Source organism: Choristoneura fumiferana, chromosome 21, assembly GCF_025370935.1.
Source record: "Choristoneura fumiferana chromosome 21, NRCan_CFum_1, whole genome shotgun sequence".
Classification (NCBI taxonomy): domain Eukaryota; kingdom Metazoa; phylum Arthropoda; class Insecta; order Lepidoptera; family Tortricidae; genus Choristoneura; species Choristoneura fumiferana.
Genome location: NC_133492.1, coordinates 8,789,334 through 8,810,658, shown reverse-complemented (window position 1 = coordinate 8,810,658; position 21,325 = coordinate 8,789,334). Strand labels below are relative to the sequence as shown.

Here is a 21,325-nt window from a genome sequence, read left to right as displayed (position 1 = left end):
TCCTCTCCGCTCCGCTCGTCCCTTACATTTGGAATATTAGTAGAAGACTAAGTTCCATTAAGTAAGGGTGCTAATGGAAAAAGGTAGAATTATTATATTGTCATGATTTTATATTATTTGAATGTGATAAAAGAAATCAATAAGATTGACGTCAGTTTGGGATAACCGGCAAGAAGTTGATGGACTATAATATTTTTTTAAATACAAAACAACCTTTGCTCAGTTATGTATTTAGTGTATTCACATTAATAATTTATATTCAATTTTATACAATTTTAATAATACGATTTGCCTACAGTTAAGTAAAAAGAGATGTTTTTTAAAGAATCAAAGCATGAAACGATGTCAGTTAAATTTAAATTTTAAATTAATTTACGATAAATCGGTAATTACATAATCAGCCTGTAATCATGATAATTAATGACGACTACCTAATGATAACTCAGTTATGCAATCACGAATATAATCAATAATCGTTTGTAAATATTTAATTTATAGCAAGCAAAGCTTTAATGATTTCATTTTAGTAATAGTACATAGTAAATTGAAAAACAAAACGTTTTTTTTTCTTATTAATTTAATTATTCGTTGTTTCTCCGATAAAATAAATAAATTAAATATTTAGTAAATTGGCTGCAAATGACTCTTTCACGTGTATTTTTTCTTTCTAGCAGCGCTGTTGGAATCTATGATTGCGCAGAAGAACGTGCCGCAAATAATTTTACAGAAAATAATTGAAATAAAGAAAAGCTTGTCTACCTACTTTATCACGAATAATCTGTATCGAACGACGTCACTATTATTTTTTAATTATTTTTAAACTTTTCTACCACAAAATTACCAATACTATTCAACTCTGCTGCTGCCATAATTGTCAAATATACTCGTAGCGCTTAAACAAGAAACGCATCTTTAAAAGTTTTCCAGACCTTTTTAATTTACAACCTTCGAATTTAAACTAGCAACTTTATTTTTAAAACTTCAAAAATTCGCACACAATGCACCACCAATAAAAATAAACTACTTACATTTTAAATTGCACGGGTAAACATGAACAACACAGATCACTGCACTCCACGCGTCTTGGTTCGGTACGATACAGCCCGCACGAGAGGCTGCGTGGTACTGAGCCGGAACGGTGTGAGCGTCACTGTACGCCCTCCTTTCGGCTTACACTGCTTACTGTAGATGTTAATGAAGAAATCACTATTTACAGGGTTTTGAACTGTGTGTTCCATAATTAACAATAATAAAACTTGGAATCAGTGTTATCTCCAGGGGTCGGACAAAAAGTGCGGATGACGTAAAAATGACGTAATCTTGCACACGAGATGATGTTTTTATTTAAACTTCCGAGTGACATGTAGTAACAAAGTAGCATTAATGAAGAAACAAAATAATCGTAAATAAATCAATGGAATTCAGTGAATAAAATAAATTTCATATCGTTTAATAAATGATAAGTGATAATTGTTTATGAAAATCAAAAATACTATTTGAAATCATCCTATAAGTGGTTTGACGTCATCGGCACTTTTTGTCCGACCCCTGGTTATCTCGTATAACTGTTGGAAGACAAATTTGCGACATCAAATTGTTACAGAAAACATCATGTTGAAATAAAGTTGTTAAAATAAATCCCAACAATTAATAGTGCTGAGCTTTCATGGAACACTGTCGTATTAATATTGCCGAAAGATATTATTGCAGTGAGTTGGCGATTTTCGTGAAAGTTTTCACTTGCTCTCATGTCATTGTTAATAGGAAGTTCGTGTCAACGAAGAAAATAACAGATTAGTTGTCGGAATAAAATTACTAAATAAAAGCTTGTGAAAAAAAACCTTTTTTTTGGAAGATGCGTGTTATATTTCGCGACAGTAACGAAATTAAACTTTGACATCTTTTTGATGTAATTTTATATACATTAATTAAGAAATTGAACAATTTAGGTTTCCTATAATAGAGAGAGAGAGATCAAAATAGCACTAAATAAACCTGTTCTCGTATTCAATTATAAAACAAACTAGTATTTGTCTGCAACTTTGTGTGCTTCCTGTGACCTCGTAGTAGAAGAGCTGTTGCAAAGATTAACACCTACATACAAAAGAACAGGTAAATACACAAAAAAAATACCGGATTATGTACACAATATTATTGTTATTTCGCTATTCTCGATCGTACTTGACTATAGTTTGCAGTGTATACCAACCAACGTTACAAATGCTGTTGCGTATTCAGTATAAAAATGACTTTTTTAACGCTTATATAACGAACGTGTGATTTAGCGAGAGTTGTTGAAGTGCTTACTCGTACGTACAATGATAACCTAAAAAAAAAAATGTCTAATTATTTACTAAAATTCCTTACATTATATGGCAAAAGCACAAAAAGTAAAGTAATTCTGGCAGTTTTAGATCACTTCCATTATTTTTGACTCTGAAATGTAGATTTGTCTATTATATACTGAGCGGCAAAAAATCTGGCCCTCAAATGTATGCAAAAATAGGTTATTTTGTACGTAGAGTGGGCCAAATTTTTTGTCACTGAGTATATTATTTATAGCATTGTATTGTAGCTTCCACTATCTATTTTAACTTTTAAACTCACTTTTTGTCTGTCCTTAACTGAATGCTCCTCTCATCCACTTAAAGGTTGACTGGTAGAGATCCCTTAAAGGGATACGTTCACTTTAAACATATATCACAATGTTTGTCAATTGTGTTTGTTTACTTATTTTGTACAATAAAGAGTTTACATACATAGATAACGTTTAGCAAGTAAAGCACATAACAAGCGAACAGAGATTATTAAATTTTCAGAACAATTAAATATTAAGAAACTTGAAATTCCGTTCCCAATTATATTAGAATTCTCCAAAATTAAGGTCCAAAAATGTAAAGCACAGTAAAGAAAATCTGGTAGACATACTTAAAGGATACCTTTTCCTCCAGAGCATATCAAATGGTGGGATTAAATGGTCTGGACGTCTGTTATTATTATAGCAGTTGCTTTGTTAAATAGAATTGAATACCCAATTTAAGTCTTTCAAGCAGACATCTATTACTAACATAAAACCTAAATCAAAGTCAAGACTGACGAACAATTGAAATTAAATTATAATCAAAGAGGTAAATCTTTCATTGAATTGACTTTGAGGTAGTCATTTATTAAATCCTTTATTTGCTGACTAACTTTTGCCTGCGACTTCGTCTGTAAATAATTCGTTTACCGTGCGCTTGCGGAAATCATACATTCTAAGATAAACTTACCCTATATCTTATGGACTCAAACTTCCTCCATGCCAAATTTCAATACGATCCGTTGCTTTAAGCTTGAAAGCATAACAATCAAAAGAACAGATGTATTCACTAACGCATTTCTAATATTACTGAAGATAAACAGTTCATCATGTTTTGAATACTTAAATTTGTCAATCAATATTCTCATCAATCTGATATGAAAATGCGAGTAGGTACACATATATAATTAATTTAATTTAGTACACATAAATTATGTCAAGGCAAAAAGGATAAAGTTCATTAAAATATACAAGGTGTTCTACCTATACGTAAAATTAATCTGGACAAAAGATAATTGAGTTCACAAATTTTTCCGTACGTTGATCGATGTTCAAAGCGATTGTCAAAATATCCATCCAAAATTCCAATGTTAAATATTTACTACTCTGTTCAATGTAAAGTTCAATAAAACTATCCCAATCATCTTCTGCATCTGATGCTAACATCTGGTAGCATGATGTACGGTTGTGTTGCTCTAAAGATGGGCTCTGGTTGAGTTCGAAACGTGTCAGAGTAGTGTGGTGGTGGTGGTGATAGATGGGCTTGTGTGATTTTTGAGTGTTCTTACAGTGTGGAGGTGGAGGAACTGCATGAACACGCATATCTTGCATAAACGCAGCTATCATAAAGGTCGCGGGTTAACAAAGTTGTTTGTGAGATTGTTTTAGTTCATTTTTCTGGATTAAGTCTCGAGTCTGTGTAGGTGCTGATGTTTCAATCGAAACCAGAAACATAACATGAATCGATCTAACACAGGTCAAGTGTTGCTTAGAACATATAAGTAAAGCAAGGAAAATCGTCGTAAGAAAAAACGCAAACGCTTCCCATTTTCACCGCATCCACTCCCCTATCGTGTCGGCGAGCAGAAATAGTTGACGCGTTCAAGCTTTGAAACGTGACGCGGGGTCTCAAACTAAGATTGGAGTGATTGAGAGCTGTCGACCTCTATTCTTGTGGTTAACATGAATTTTATAAATATTTACGAAAAATAGGTACGATTTGACATAGTTATTACTTTGGTTTTTGTTTTATATAAGCCTGTCTTAAATTAATATGGGTAAAATAAGTGTACAAAAACAGCCAAGATCGTGTCGGACACGCCCAAGATAGGGTTCCGTAGCCGTTATGAATAAATCAAGTAGGTTCTTCCAAGTTTATACCTTAGGCAGCTATTTACTCTTAAACTACTAATAATTCTTAACTAAAATTAATCGTTATAGTTTTCCTTGTAAATTTGATAAAGGTAATTACTAATATAATTTTTTTTTTATATTTTCAAACCAATAGTTTTAAAGGGGATTTTAATGAAAATTTGCACTTTAAAGTTGAATATTTCGCAAACAGATCACTGAATCGAAAAATCGTCTTGACAACCCCCAACCCCCCATTGATTTCAAAAGACCTATCCAAGGATACCCCACATCATAGGGTTGGATGAGAAAAAAATAACCCCCATTTGACGTCTAGTGGAGATACAAAAAAAAAATATGTTCGAAAATTTTGTGCTATTTTGTCGGCATGGTTGCTACATAATTATATCCGTGCAAAATTACAGCTTTCTAGTACTGATAGTCTCTGAGCAAAGCCACGGACGGACAGACGGATAGACAAACAGACAAAGCGAAACTATAAGAGTTCTGTTTTGCCATTTTGGCTACGGAACCCTAAAAACGAGTTCAGGAAACTTCCTTGGGTGGTAAGTTTTCTTCAAATTAGGGAATAAGTAAGTGACCAAAAAGATTTTTTTAAATCGATTCATAAATAACAAATTTTAATGTTTGATGTCATAAAAATAAAAATATGAATGAATTGAAACCACATTTTTAATTAAAATCTGTATTTTGCCCATTTTGCCTTAGATTCCACGGCAATTAAAAAAAAATCGTTGATAAAAAAAAAATGAAATTTTTTATTCTATAAATTAAGATCAAATAAGGAGCTTTGGATGTTCAGCACATATCCTTCACTAGTTTTCCATTCCAGTGTATTTTTTTTATACTTGACTTTCGTGTCAATCTTACAAACGTGTGATGCTCTTTAAAATTATTCGAATAAAAGGCTTTAAAATGCACTTGACGTAATATTATTGAAGTTTAGTATAGAGTGAAGTGATCACGAAGTGATCACGCGAAACTTTCCGCTCTTAACTGCGAAACTAATGCATACACAAACCTTTTATGCATAACTTTACTTTGCATAGCTCAAGTCTCGTTCATTTAACATTCGATAGTAAAATAAACTATCATTGCTTTTGTGTGGCTAGGGAGACAACGAGTTTATTCAAGTTTTTCTACAAAGTTTATACAATATAATTTATTTATGACTCCAATGGCGAAGATTATCAACTAATAACTAATTTCAAAAGTGGCCGGGTAGCTATTTTTTCTTAAAATTTCCTTTTTCGGTGAAAAGTAAAATAAAATTATCATTTAGTAGGTAAATAGATGCAGCATTTTATTTTTTAAAATTATAAAAAAAACTTGTATAATAATATTATGCACTAAGTAGTAAGCAAGTTTATAAAACTTTTAGCTATTAAACTTATCCTAATTAACCTAATTTATCGGTTGTTCTGTAAAACGTCAATTTTAGTTTTGGACATGTGTACCAAATTATCCTTGAGTTGTGTTATTTTAGAGAGGTCTCAAAGTTATCTAATTAATTAACTTATTACGTACTAGTAAAACAGTTTAGTTGGTAAATTTTTGACTGTCACAAAATTTCCGACGAGCAAACGTTTGAAACTAATGCTGCTGATACGGTATGTTTGAGCGTAATTCTAAACTCATTTGAACGCGGACGGAATTTGCTGTCTCGGTGTTCGCTTAAAACGAATTGAAGCATAGTTTCAAAACAATAGAGGAGTGTTCCTTGTATCTGGAATGAACACTATGCCGTAATAGAGAAGCTAATTTTGCAGATAGAGATTCTGATAACAAACATAAAAAATACAGCCAACACATGAAAATTTATGTTGGCTCATAAACTTTTACATATAAGCGATATAGGAGAGAAAAATACACCTTTCCTTTTTTTTAAACACACTTATGTTATTTTTCGGCATGATTGTTTTTCCAAAGGACCTATACGACCATGCATCTGTTTGATATTCGTCGTAATAGTTTTCCTTATTTATTAAGACAATTCGCTATTCAGTAGGCATTATGTGTAAAAGGAAAATGGATTCCATTATTTTAAGATAATGCTTGTAATATTTGTGAACGCCAGTCTGGAACGGCGATAGGTTGTTTTCGAATCCATTATGGTGGTAATAGACTGTAAACTATTTAAACGACCTATTATATTATCTGATTACTATTTCAGAGAACGCAGAATTCCTCGGCGTGCTTCCATTTTATTTTTTAAACACGACTTTTATTACTTAAATTATTTCTATTAAGTGAACAAATGTGAAGCAACAGCACAGCACTCTTTTAGCTTGCCCCAAACTGAGCGTTAGATAACGGGGTTTGGTTATTATGGTATATTTTTATACAAAATAAGTACATCATCATTTTTAGCATAAAAAATATGCTTGATCACAAGTACTTTTGAATTTCAAAAAACTATCGCCGGTTTAGGAAACTTTTGTTGAGTATGCGATACTTTAGCAAGATATTTTTAGTACGTACATAAAATTTAGAAAGGAGCAAATATACCAAAAATTCTTGTCACACTGCCCGTTATTACTCACTGAGTGTATTCTATTAGGTACTTAGTAATATCTCATTTACTTAGTAATACCTACTTACCCATCATTACAAGTACCATAATAACCAAACAGTGGAGTAAATTAATGGGCCTAAATTAGTACTAACTAACACAGTGAGAAATAGGAATTTTAAATATTCATGACTTAGGTTTGGTGAGAACTTTGAAGAATGAAATACAGGCGCGAGTATCCATACGTATGTAATTTTCAAAAATGATAAAATTAATACCGAGAAAAGAAAACTGCTCTTTAAGTACAATACGTAATATTGTTACATATTATTGAAGTTCACATGAACTCCGCTATGAAACTTAAGCGGAGTACAAAAGCCTCGGATACTGTCGATGGCGTCGGTACTCATTTTATTTCCACACAATGGATGCATCCTTGGTTCGCGTAATTTTTCCCGATATCGCATTATGGAACTAGTAGTGGGTTCGTTTTAAATGTTTCAAGGTTTTCACATATACCGTATAAGTTTGGATTTCTTCATGAACGCCTCAAAAAAAAAGATACTATGGCTTTATGGGCATTTCTAATATTTGTGCACACAGTCACTTCCATGGATCTCACTACCGTGGATGTAATTTCGTTCTCTAATATTTCGAACTCATCGTAAGATAAACTTTTTTTAAAATATTTCAAAGAGTAGTTACATACACGATCACGGTAGTGACATTCATGGAAGTGACTGTGTGCACAAAGATGATAAAAAAGAATTATATGAATTTTGTATTCAATCACAGTTTATACTATGCGTAGAGAAATACTTCCAAATTAAGCGAGATTTTTGTGCATGGTCTACGAATAAATAATATTATTTGTTCGTAGTGCAATAGTATTGAAAAATTAAAAGTAACTTTCACTCTAACCGGTTGAATTCGCGAAACCATAATTTGCGTAGCACCGCTACGCATATTCGAGTTTGTAGCAACCTAGCGTAAATGAACTGTCGTAGCACCGGCATGGTGTATAATAACAATATTCGTATAAAAGACCTGATTATGAAGGCATAATTATAACAAGAGTGTTGCATAAGTGTAGAACAGTTGGCGTCTATTTATATTGAAATAATTATTCTAATAATTACCTCGAGTTGCTTCGCTTCCATTGTTAATTCAATTGAATTAGTATAAGTAAGCTCGATTTTACAGTTGTTATACTACATATTATTATCGCTATAAAATGTTTTTTTTTTTTCATTATTAAGTTAACCGTCAAATACTAGTTGAATTAAAAATCTGTTTTATTAGCGTTTATACAACTTGAAATGTTTATCTGTCAATATAATACCTATAATAATAAACTTATGACGAAATGAAAACTTGCGTCATTGGAAATATTTTTTCATAAAACGTGACTTGACGTGGTTTTTGGTTTACTCCCTAAATTTTGAAAGTTAGGGATTATTCGTGTCAGTTGTAGTTAAATTCCACTCTCGGGGCTTATAATCACGACGATATAATATATTGTTAAAATAACCTCGACAAAAATATTAGTGCCACTTGTCCCATAGGACTACTGGGACGTAATCGTCTCAGTTGTCCCATCAATGGGACAACTCAATGGGACTAGTGGGATAGACGGCACGTTTCGGTCACATGCAGTATCCCTGGGCACGAGTAGACGTATAAGTATTAATGTTAGCAATTATAATTTTATCGTAGTAAATCTGTGGTGTTATATATGAGTAAAAATTGCGCCCGTTTAAAAAATAATTTGAATCTGACGTTACCTTTCGGAAGTCCATATCCGTGACCTTACTATGCTAGCTGTCTTTATAACAAATGCGTGTCATGCAGCTTCTCTGCCTTCACGCTGTAAGAACACACACCTTCACACCTTCACATTACGCTGACAGGTTTCGAACTCAATCAGAGTTCATTATCAGAGCAACTCAACTGTTCACCATATTTTAGCGCGGAGGTAGGGGACCTGCATGAACAACATTTGTTGCATATACGAAGCTATCGTAAGGTCGCGGGTGAGCAAAGTAATTGGTTGCAGTTAAAAGGGTTTTTTTAATTATTTTAATAGTTATCAAATAAACGATAAACTTGTTATCTTAAATAAATCGATTGATTGAGGAACAACACATCCAATACTATAATTTAGGACTCGGTTTCGCTCAGAAGCAATGTTCGAATAAGTACGCCTGTTTCATCGAGAGAAACATACCTAGTTCAAACTTTGTCGTGCCAATCCCTAACTTTCAAGTTCGCCCGTACACATTGAACTTTTCCATCACAAGCCAACGTAACACGGCTAAATAAAAAGCAATACATTAGCCACGTCGAAATAGAAGTTCGTAATTATGTGGATAATAACAAATAATATTGTCTGACAGAAACAATCGACCCACTCGATGTCTCGCGTAGCCGGCGGCGGCCGTCAACAATTGTTAACTGGAACATTTCTGGTCGCGGCTTCCTTTCCCACCGACAACTATCGGATAGTTTACCCAACAAGAGTGGATCTGCTCGAGGTAACACATCACATTGTTTGAGAGTTGTACGTACTTGGAAAGTAAATCAAACTGTTCGGAGAACATACTTGGGCGGACCATGTTTATCATTTATCAATTATAGCTGCATAGATGTCTGTCGTTGACAGATTTAATTTGCGCTAGCGTGTGGCCTTACTATGTACTGGTAAAGTAATCTTAAGATGTCCTGGGAAATCAGTGTAGCCCTGAACCCTTTCTGAAAGGCTCAAGTAATTGTTGCAAACTCAACTGTTTTTATTTTATCATTAATGTTTTAAATTAATACATAAAACTACTTACTTACGCTGTAAAGTAAAATTAAAACGCACTACAGAGGGCATGACGTTATAATGTTGACCAATTACAGCTTCGCATGTAATAGAATATAAAGCTATGTAACCGTCAAAAGATTCACATTTTTTGACACTTTATCCTTTTTTATCCGAAACGTTCATATAACCACACGAGCCGGCACGGCTAGGGTGGATAGACACGTCGAGGGAAAAATGCGTGTAATGCTCGAGTTTTACACTACTTTTCACTTCGATTGAGAGGAAATGAAATAGCAACAGTGGAAACATTGTTCACTTACTAGGTACCTTTTATTTTTCATGCATTGCTATATCATTCATTTTTAGTTTTATTGGTTTATTCTGATTAATCCAATGATTTTTTAGTTTTATATAAAATAAATGGCTGTTGACACATGATTAACTTGGTCTTAGACGAAGATTTTACTTTATAAGCAATAGAGCATACAAAGTCATTTTATGTCGCCTAGATCCAGCATAAACACGAACTTTACGAGCATGAGAAGTGAAAAAATTATTTTACGAGCTAAACTTAAACAACCTATGCAAAATGAGGACATAACCACTTGCTGAGATGGCTTGCTAATCGATATAATATTTATTGAAAACTGATGACAACCTCATAGCTCCAAAATATGACACAATATGTAGTCTCGTAGTTCATACGTGAAAAGCTAGACAGGTAGCTTGGAAGATGCTTGTTTCTGTTCCATTGCAATCGGCTTCAAAATACAAAGTACTAAAAATTCATAATATTTTAAAAGCTTGTCAAAGTCAAAGTCAAAGTCAAAATATCTTTATTCAATTTAGGCTAAAACAAGCACTTATGAATGTCAAAAAAAATCTACCACCGGTTCGGTTGTATTTAACTTGCAATGTATGTTTAGTTTAATGTACAGAGAGCAGATTTGAAGTAGCTGTTACAAGTTTAATATGGATATGACTAGTGCGATTGCTTAGATAGATAGATAGATTTATGTATTAGACATCTGCCTGCAGAGAGATCACTATTGTAGCTTCTCTCCATAAAATAGATATCATGTTGTTTATTGGTCTGATCTTATCTTACTTACCGCAATGCAATCACATAGATAATTAAATTCAATAAATGTTATTCTTGCAAGAAAACTACATCTCAAACATCCTATTTATTACGCACCTTTTAGATGAAAATAAATACTTACTTGTACTAGTCTTATTCATATGAAACTTGTGATAGCTACTTTAAATCCGCTGTCTCAAATCTTGCAAGTTAAATTTGACCCACTTCCAGTGGTCGGATTGACTTGAAATTTGATGTACTTACTTATGTAAATATGGTGACAATACAATAATCTGGTAATGACATCCATAATGGTCCAACCAGAATCGTCTCGGCATCGCCTTGATATTTTGTACGGAAATGTAGTTTAGATGACAATGCATGTACAATCAACAAAAAGTATAGTCAGCATAAAGCTTGTATAAAAAAGGAAATTTTAACAAAAAACTTTTTCTTATTTTGGGCACCCGACTGAACCAATATAACTGTAACAGAGTTGAAATGTAATCTCTATTGTTAAAAAAATGCTTGCTTATTCGTACAATCTAACTTTCAGCGATAAATGATAAGTTGATAACGTTTGTGTATTGGATACCCGCAGAGGGATTAACGCATCTCAAGGTTCCCCTGTCAGAACACCCGCATGCTAACTCATAATGCAAAATACACCGGGATATTGGCAATACCGTACTCTGTTCCATGTAGGTAGTAGCGTTGCTCTGTTCCATGCCCTGTGGCTGGTGCCACCTGAGAAGTTAATTGCTCCGCAATAACCGTCTGCGGTTTACTAGGGTTGCCTTTCAAACAAACGAAGGCATTGCTTAAGAAAACAAGGGTTCTGGTTTCACGTCTTAAAACAATAAACTTGGTAGCGAAACGTTGATAAGTACGACCCGTTCAACGGAGCGTTATTTATTTATAAGAAAATACTTAATACGGTTTTTTTTTAATTTTTAGTAGGTACAAGTTTGTTTTGCTCATTGTATTATTTGTTGAAGGTAGTATACCAAAAATCAAGTCATCATTAGAGGCGATGGGTGAAATTTTTAAAAGTGGCTGATTTTTTTATTGGTAGGAATAATTTTATTCGTCAATGGAAAAAATATCAGATTTTTCTGTAGTACCAATTAATTATAAAAAATAAAATAGTTTTTATTCCCGCCAAAATGAACTACTACGCCTGAATACGGTTTTTGTCTTGGTTCTCACGAACGAACGAAAAAAAAACTAACGTCAATGTCAAATTGTTTACATTCGACATAACCTCTTCCGCGTGCTCGAAGTTTTCATATGTTTTAAGATATAATCTGGATCTTACGACTGCTTTCTTATTCCCACCGGACCTACCTATGCCTACTTTTACGAAGATACTCTTTTTTGACCCTGGGTTCGATTTTGGAAGCTACTACGACAACCTACGGAACTGAAACTGTTCTGTACCTAGAAATCTGCCGATTAAACTATGTGATAAACTATGGAGAGCACCCAAAACATATTTCATTCCGACGTGCACTAATACCAATGTCAGAAATTCGTATCCATTAGAAAAGAATTGTAAAAAGGTTGGTGCCTATTGGTGCGTCGAAACTGTCCTAAACGGAAACTTCTTTGTTGTGAAGATTATTATAACGTAAGTTATTTTAAATTCTATGAAATATCAACACCACTTCTTTATAACATCCATATTATAAAAACAAGTAGATAAACAACGTAAGATCGAGATTATAACATATGAAAACTTCGAACATGCGAAAGAGGTTATGTCGAATGTAAACAATTTGACATTGACGTTAGGGTTTTTTTCGTTCTTTCATGAGGACCAAGACAAAAGCCGTATTCAGGCGTAGTAGTTCATTTTGGCGGGAATAGAAACTATTTTATGTTTTATAATTAATTGGTACTACAGAAAAATCTGATATTTTTTTCTATTGACGAGTAAGCTTATTCCTACCAATAAAAAAATCTGCCACTTTTAAAAATTTCATCCATCGCCCATGGACATAAGACCTCTACTGCCATACAAAATGTATGGGAGAATCGCTTTCTGACACCTCATAAAAAGTAAGTCAGCTGATTGGTGCTGTCAACTACCCCATTGTAACATCGACACCAGAAATCTGCGGCCGTTAACACATAAGAGTTGGTAGCGCTGAATGTATTAAGGGGAAAATAATGCAGAGCAATAAAAGGTGTATAACAATCGTGTACGAAGCAGCAGCGTGTGTACTTTACCTATAAGTTACCATATTGGTAGTTCCGATGCGACAGCCCTGAACGATTGCTGCATATCGAGCATTCAGCTGATGGGAACGTCGATATGCAATCAGATGGATCTCGGTGTTATTTTATCTTCTGTTGTTCTTCGGTACATAATAGTGTCAAGTTATGATAATTTCTCGTGCGATATCATTTCAATTATTGAGTGACGATAGGCTGTTGACAATTAATTCAATTAAAGAGCAGAGATTTGATAATTTCTAACTTAAATAATGCAGGGAATTATAGGAGACAACATTATCGCACCAAATTTGAATAACAGACTTATCTTTGCTTTGTCAGCTCGACTGCAGACGATTTGAATAAAGAGTAAAACAAACATAGACAAATAAACCTCCTCCGGACAGTCGGGTAATACTATAATGAAACTAATGTCCAAGTCGCCAACAATCGCCATCAATAGCTTTATAATGTAGGTAGATAATCATATCGTTTGGATATTTAATTAACTCTTGGATTTGAAATTTCATTTAATTTGGTAAGCACCAACAAAAATCATAACAAATGTTTCGCTAATTACATAAAATTTACTAGTATTTCTGGAATTTCAAGTAGTAAGTACGTACGGTCAAATGTGATGCCGTCTCCGTTTATTTGAACAAAACAAATAGATACTGCATCACATTTAAACGTCAGTTAAGACTAACCAATGGATATTTTTCTCTATGCTTAAAAATTTCGAATAATGATAAAAATTCATTGTTTGAAGATACTCCAAACTGAATTAAATATTGAATAAATTGGCATTGGTCTCAAAAATTACCAAAATGTGATAAAATTATTAAAAACGTATATCTCGAAATGGTTTTGAAATTAGACTATAGGTATTGTTAAAAAGTGATCAATGCCAATTATGGCAAAAAAAATACGGTGATTGTTTTTCCACCCAATTATATTCAAAATGAAATGCGTTGTAAATGTAAATATTAAAATTACAAAAAGATCAAAGAAAGGTACTTATAAGTAAAACATAAAATAATAGCTGATAAATACCTATATCTTTGTAGGTACTGCTAGCGACGTGCAATATTTTCTATTCTACAGTAGGAACTGCCTTACGAAGCTGTAGCCTAGGGGTTTAACCTAATAGTCTCTCAAGCAGGGTTGTGGGTTCGATCCCGGGCTCGCACCTCCGAGTTTTTCGGAATTTATGTGCGAAATTACATTTGAAATTTACCATGACCTTTACGGTGAAAGAAAACATCGTGAGAAATCCTGCACGTCATCATAAGCCAAAAAAAGTCCACTGCTGAACAAAGGATTCCCCCTTAGAACACGTTAGAACGAGAACCCAATCCCTCTCGTTCTGTGCGGAGGCTTGTGCTATGTAGTGGGACGTATATAGGCCGAAATGATGATGATGATAATGATGATGGCACTTATAAATCATCAAATTTTACAATCAACTATGTAAAAGCAAGCAAGCAAGTCACAAGTGTCACTATTACTAGAATCTAAACTTCATAGTATCGAATGATTACGCTAATTGGTGCGTGCACAAACCAAACCCGGTAGTCTTAGGGGCTGTTTCACCGCCCATTGAATAATTTTAATTGACGTATAAATGTGATGCCGTCTCCGTCTATTTGAACAAAACAAACAGAGACAGCATCATATTTATTCGTCAAATAAATTTAATCAATGGTTGGTGAAACAGGGGGTTAGTTAGACTATCAAAAGACAAGTTGAATCATGCGTACCTACTAAATTCAGCATGATAAGGTGTTAAAATGATTTTTGTGAGACAAGCAAGCCAGTACTTGCTGAAATGGAAATACTGACATAATATTTCGTCGAAATGCTATACTCAAAACTGCAATTCAAGACCAAAAAATCTACGACAATGTTGCCACTGAAATAAGATGTGTGTGCAATAGTACATTCCTTTTTTTTAAACACAAGATAGAATATTCTTTTTATTAGTCATTTCGATTTTATAATTTAAAGAAGTAATTTTGTTTACTTACTTTTATATAAACACTAGGTCAGACGCCTGAATAAAAACTTAATTATTTCGTAATTTTTGGTTGAAAAACTGGTATTGTGCTTGTATTTCTTCAGGTATTCATAACATTTTGGTGCAATAATTTACAATTAAGATAAAATCAAACTAATATTTGATTTAATTTTTTACGTACATTTAGCTAATCAACAAAACTGCAGAGTTATAGTGTGTAGCGCGCTTTATGGGGTTTATGGTGGCTAAATATGGTGGTTAAAACTGTTAAAAAAAATATTTCATTTAACCTTTTCAAATTCCTTTCCTGTGATTTAATATGAGGCCTATTACTAAGACCCAGTTGTCCGTCTGTCATTAGGCTGTACTGTATCTCATAACATAAACCATGGCAGTTGAAATTTTCACAGATAATGTATTCTGTTGCGGCCATAACAACAAATACGAAAAAAAATGGAATAAAATAAATATTCAGGACTACATTGTGGTAGAACAACGCAACCTTATCCTGTTTAACTTCCTTAGAATAAAATTGTCTCAATGTTAGTTGAGAGTTGAAAATAAGTTAGTACTTAAATATTTTTTTTTACAAAATTCTTATTTAATAACAATACAAGGAATCATATTAAAAAAAGGTTATTATTATTCCCCTTAATGGCGGCCTTAAGACTTAGGCCAATGTCAGTTAAATTAAAGATAAATATATTCTTCTTCTTCACGTTGTACGGTGATTGTAGTTTTTGAAACTTGATAGCAAAATTCCAGAAACCACGCGGAGACAACTTGCGCATTAAAAAATGTCAGACACGAGAGCAATATAGAATTTTGTGATCACTGTTAAAAAAGGTTGGCGAAACCTGAAAAGTTTATTTGACAGTAACAGAAGTGACATTGAGAGATTTAACAGTGATATATCTGTCGTAGATTTTTTGGTCTTGAATTCCAGTTTTGAGTATAGGCTTAGTATACTCATTTTGTATGGAAAGTTCTTAAAATATTACTTGTTATTTTTGTTAGCCAGTATGGTAGAGAGGCGTTTGCTCAGCGGTAGGCCGCTCATGTTAAAACAGTTTTGGTTGTTTTTTTTTAATGCTGAGAATATTTATGGAAGTTTTGCCCAACTCTTAAAAATATAAGAGTGTTAAATTAGTAATATTATTATTATATCGGTCATAAATGATTCCCTATTCAATATTCGATGAAAATCTGATATAGAAAATAAAAATCTCAGCAGAGGGAACAAGTTTTCAACCAATAAAGTAAACGTACGTCAAGATTTATCGTTGTCAGAAATAAAATTTCAAATAGAAACTTTTTTCGCACAGAATTTATAACATCCTTCCATACTAATCTCCCCGTCCGCCCCAAACGCTTCCTTATTGAAGATAAAGCGTTTCTCATGTTCCTGCGATTTCATATTTTATGTTAAAAAAATATTTTGCTTCCTACATTTTTTCTAACAGGCACTTCCTCATTATTTTAAGAACCGAATAAACATGTCATCGTACTCTTTAGGGTTCCGTAGCCAAAATGGCAAAAACGGAACCCTTATAGTTTCGCCATGTCTGTCTGTCTGTCTGTCCGTCCGCGGCTTTTCTCAGGGACTATCAACGCTAGAAAGCTGTATTTGCAAGAATATATATACGTTAACTATGCCGATAAAATGGTTTTAGAGTGCCTCCCATAGACGTAAAGTGGGGGTGATTTTTTTTTCTCATCCAACCTTGTAGTGTGGAGTATCTTTTGATAGGTCTTTTTAAACCAATAGGGGGTTGCTAAAACGATTTTTCGATTCAGTGATCTGTTTGCAAAATATTCCACTTTAAAGTGCAAGTTTTCCTTAAAATCGAGCGTTCCCCCCCCCCTCTAAAATCAGAGCCGGTGGGTGGAAAAATTTAATTAATTCAGGATTGTAGTAAGTATATCAAAGTTACAAGGAAAACTGTAACGGTTAAGTTTTCTTGAGAATTATTAGTAGTTTAAGAGTAAATAGCAGCCTAAGGTATAAAATATACCTAAACTTGGAATATTCCGTGCAAAAATGCGAAATCCTTAGAAAAATATTACTTATTTTTTTCGTAATGGCTACGGAACCCTATTTCAGGCGTGTCCTACACGCTCTTGGCCGGTTTTTTCTTGAGAATACTACATTACTTTCTCCCTTATATTATTTCCCTTGTCCTAAAAATGAAGATACGAAGTTACTGGAAATATCCCATATAAATACGATAGAAATCTACATTCTTCTTTCATGATATCTTTTAATTAGCATTTTTCAATTATATAGTATTTCTTGGTTAACTAACGGGCCGCATTCTCTCAAGGACTTAAGAATCTATATATTTATTGACGCTGGCTCACATAAAGATTACATCTTTTGTAGCAACATTTAGCTGAGCAAAACTAGCTCAGAAAGCGCTGTAGCTCAGCGAGTGGAGCAGCTTGTGCTCGAGCACTCGCTTTTCACTGCTCGCCCACTCGTTTCTAGTTACTCGCTCTGCTCGCTTCTCGCTCATCGTCGGCGGTGGGACAAGTGCCTAAGCGCAATCTCTTTAACAGTACTCGTGACACAAACTGCATTGCGGCCGAGAGTGCATAATTGTGGAAGCAGAGCGCAGAGACAACCATTAATGCACGCGTCACTTCCTTCTTTACTGTATTACAGTGCTCCGAATAATATATTATGCACATTTGCCAACTACGCGAGTTCCAATGAACCGAAAATTCGGACTGTTTGCAATTCGGGCTGTATTTCCTTTGATTTTTTTGACGTTTCTATTGCGTGAAAGTTAAGGCGACGAGTAATTTTAATCCGTTTTTTGTTCGCACTGGAGAAAATGTAATTAACCAAGCGTTTGTTGCAGGATCTAACAAAGATTGCTTCAATGAAATCTAAGACCTTGTTCTAGCAACCAAATTCCATCATCGTAGGTACTAAACAACATAACAGTGTTTCCATCAACACCACCTCGGTAGGTGATGTTGCTCCTCATTACGGTTTAAGAATTTTTCTTGCTCCTTCGTGCAACGTTTGAAATAAACATGCTACGACATGGGTGCCTATAAAAGGCGAGTGTACTATTCCTCGCAATCGTCCATAGGCGACGGCGATCAATTAAGCCCAATTTACACCGCGAGCGGAGCGGACTCCGTACGGACTCGGTTTAACGTACAACGATCGGCTGCATGAAACTACTTACTCCATAAAATTGATCGATGTAAGTTGAACTAAGTCATTAATGACTCCGCTCCGTTCGCGGTGGAAACCGCATATCCGTTTCACCGCATTGTCTGTCAGTTTTAATATAAAGCGAGTTGCGTTTTGCTCTGAATTCAACCTCTAAGGCATTGTCTAACAAACTCGGAATTACAATTGTTTTTTCACTACTTTCTGCCAGTCTGCCAAACAGTATAAGACGAGGGTAGAAAGAGATGGTGAATGCAATAGCGAACATCAGCGCGTTAGACAATATGGCCTCTGCTTGAATTGTCGATCTGAAATCAAAGTGTGAATTATTTGATTCGCGATAAAATAAAGAGATCGTCAAGTTACGTCCTTACTTAATACTGAAGATATAAAAAGCTTTAGAGAAGCAGTGGCTTATCATATTACCGGTGCGTATCAAGAAAAATAATTAGCGGCCGGATATAAATCATGTTATCTTTGCGTGGACCACGACAGCCAATAAGCGTTTTACGTGAATTACGCCAAGATAAATTGCCAGCTCCTGACATTAATGCGAACTTTCTTGTGAAAATAAATTACCTGTATCAGTTCGTTCAGTGTTGAATCGTCTTCTGTCGGAAAATTCGGTAACGTATCTCGAGTGACGTTCCACGATTGCCGAGATTTTGGAAGTAAATCAAATAATTTTCGGAATTCTAATATTTTTTTATGGTATAGGGGGAAAACGAGCAGGCGGATCGCCTGATGGTAAGCGATTACCGTCGCCCATGGACACCTGCAACACCAGAAGAGTCACAAGTGCGTTGCCGGCCTTTAAGGTAAGGAGTACGCTCTTTTCTTGAAAACTTGAAGGTCATAGCGGTCCGGGAATACCGCAGGCGATAGCTCATTCCAGAATTTTGCTGTGCGAGGCAGGAAATTTCTGGAAAAACGCACAGTAGAGGACCGCCAACCATCTTAATGGTGAGGATGTTGTCGCGTAGGTCGGTGGCGAAAGGATGCGGCAGGGATCAACCCGAATAACTCCTCGGAGCACTCCCCGTTGTACATGCGATAGAGGATGCACAGTGAAGCTACATCTCTACGCAGCGCCAAAGAGTCAAGTCGATCGGAAACTCGTTGGCAGCCGACTATTCGAGTCGCTCTCCGTTGTATGCGGTCCAGAGGGAGAAGCTGGTACTGGGGAGCCCCTGCCCACAGATGAGAGGAGTATTCCATATGTGGGCGAACCTGCGCCTTATAAAGCTGGAGGCGGTGGGCCGAAGTGAAATACTGTCACATGACAGCTTATTTTTCAGTTTTGAGCAAGTGAGTACATTGGTTCAACTTCCTATAGATATATGTAATGAACGCGATAAAATAGAAACACAGAAAGAAAAAATCATAATGAATTACGTGTCGGTAACTTTTATTAGAGTAAATATTTTCTTATTTTGATCAAACTAATTATGTCCTCGCCAAAACATAAGAACATATTAACAAAAAAAGGATCAAATAGCCTCCCAAGAAGACTACTTAGCTGTAGTCATTTTCCCTATTAGTTTTTACCACATATTGCGACTGTCATGGTTATAGGTTCCGTAATTGTGTAGCCGAATTATCTTTTATAGACTTGGACAAAATAAAATCCAATTATGTTTCGTTGCGGTCACTGTAGGTACTTGTTATTAAGGGAGTAATAACGCTACAACTGTACCCGTCCCTCTTTAGTCCCTTTTCCTTAATATTTTTGATTCTGTAGCATCAACCAGCAGGTTTTAAATTGACAGTAAGTATCTAATCGACATAAAATATAATAACAAGTCAGTCACGCCTCCAGTTTATTTCGCCTTACACTTTTATTTATCAAATTAAAATGAAAACTTCCAGATAGTTTGAGTCTCACGATACGGAATATATTCACTTCACTGTAAAATAAAAAGAATCAGATTAAATGGTATTGTATAATCCTTTGCCATTATAGCTCTCACCAATATTGAAGTTTTTTTACAGTTACTGATAGTGCCTTTTGGAGCGATAGTAGAAGCAGTTAGGTTAGGAGGCATCTCTCCCGACTGTCAATACATCGGACGCCGTTCCAGGCTCTATACTACGATGTGCAAAATTCGAACTTCGTATCTTGCCGTCCTGCTGGCGCTAATATTATTTAATAAGAGAGTAAGAGGGACGGTACGATTATGAACTTCGATTTTCGGAATTCAAAGTAGCCCCCCAGTTTGCGGATAGCGTATATTACCCAGATATCGCTTTTGTTCGCTACGAACTATTGGATATAAACAGAAATTATCATTAATAACATCGAAGGCGATCCCCAACGAGTATTTACGAGGCAACCCGATCGTTGTGCGCCTTCTAAGGCAATTCCTTTAGACAAGGCAACTAATACACCTTTTTTATGAAGCTGTTACGTTAAGGAGAAAGCTAGTAGTAATGAAAAAAAAAGGTGAACGAAAAAATTTTATAATTGCTTCTAATATTATTTCTGATATTACAATTACCTACATTTTTTATGAAGGATACTTAGTACTAGCGTTTCAAATGTAATCAGTTTTCTGTCGCAAATTAAAAAATAAGCATTAAAAGGTATCATTTTATAAAATTCTTACACTCAATGACGCTCATTTTCTCAGAAACTCATTAAATCGGTAATAGAATCCAAGTAAATACGAATATCATATTGTTCATTTGAAGATCACGGGTGTTATGTAACTTATATAACAATGAACTAAGAAAATTCTTTCCATGGCAAATGCCAATACATATAATTTCGTAGTTGAATATACATTTGAACAGTTGGAAAATATGCCTTTGATTCAAGGGTTCCGGGTCTCGGTGCCACCTGGCAAGCCGAAAAGGTAATACCAAGTATTCCTTCGAAAATATCAGTGATTTTTAGAGTTCCTGTGCATGTAAAAATATGAAAAGAATCTTTCTATTCTGTTCTATTTGAAACTGGAGCGCAAAAGGTTTTTAAAGTAGTTTGGCTTCTGTAGGTTTTTTTTTGTTTTGCACTGCATGCAAATGTTACAGTACAACCTTCTACAGGTGTTGGAAT

The 21,325-nt window shown here is 34.6% G+C and overlaps 1 protein-coding gene across 2 annotated transcripts in view; it reads right to left on the bottom strand.

Annotated features, from left to right (window-relative positions):
- Positions 1–1,152, bottom strand: part of dpr18 (defective proboscis extension response 18) — a 37,389-nt gene extending 36,237 nt beyond the window's left edge. For both annotated transcript variants that reach the window (XM_074104045.1, XM_074104046.1), the window contains exon 1: positions 1,029–1,152. The gene's annotated coding sequence lies outside the window, so the exon portion shown is untranslated. The remainder of the gene's footprint in view (positions 1–1,028) is intronic.
- Between the last annotated feature and the right edge of the window lie 20,173 nt (positions 1,153–21,325).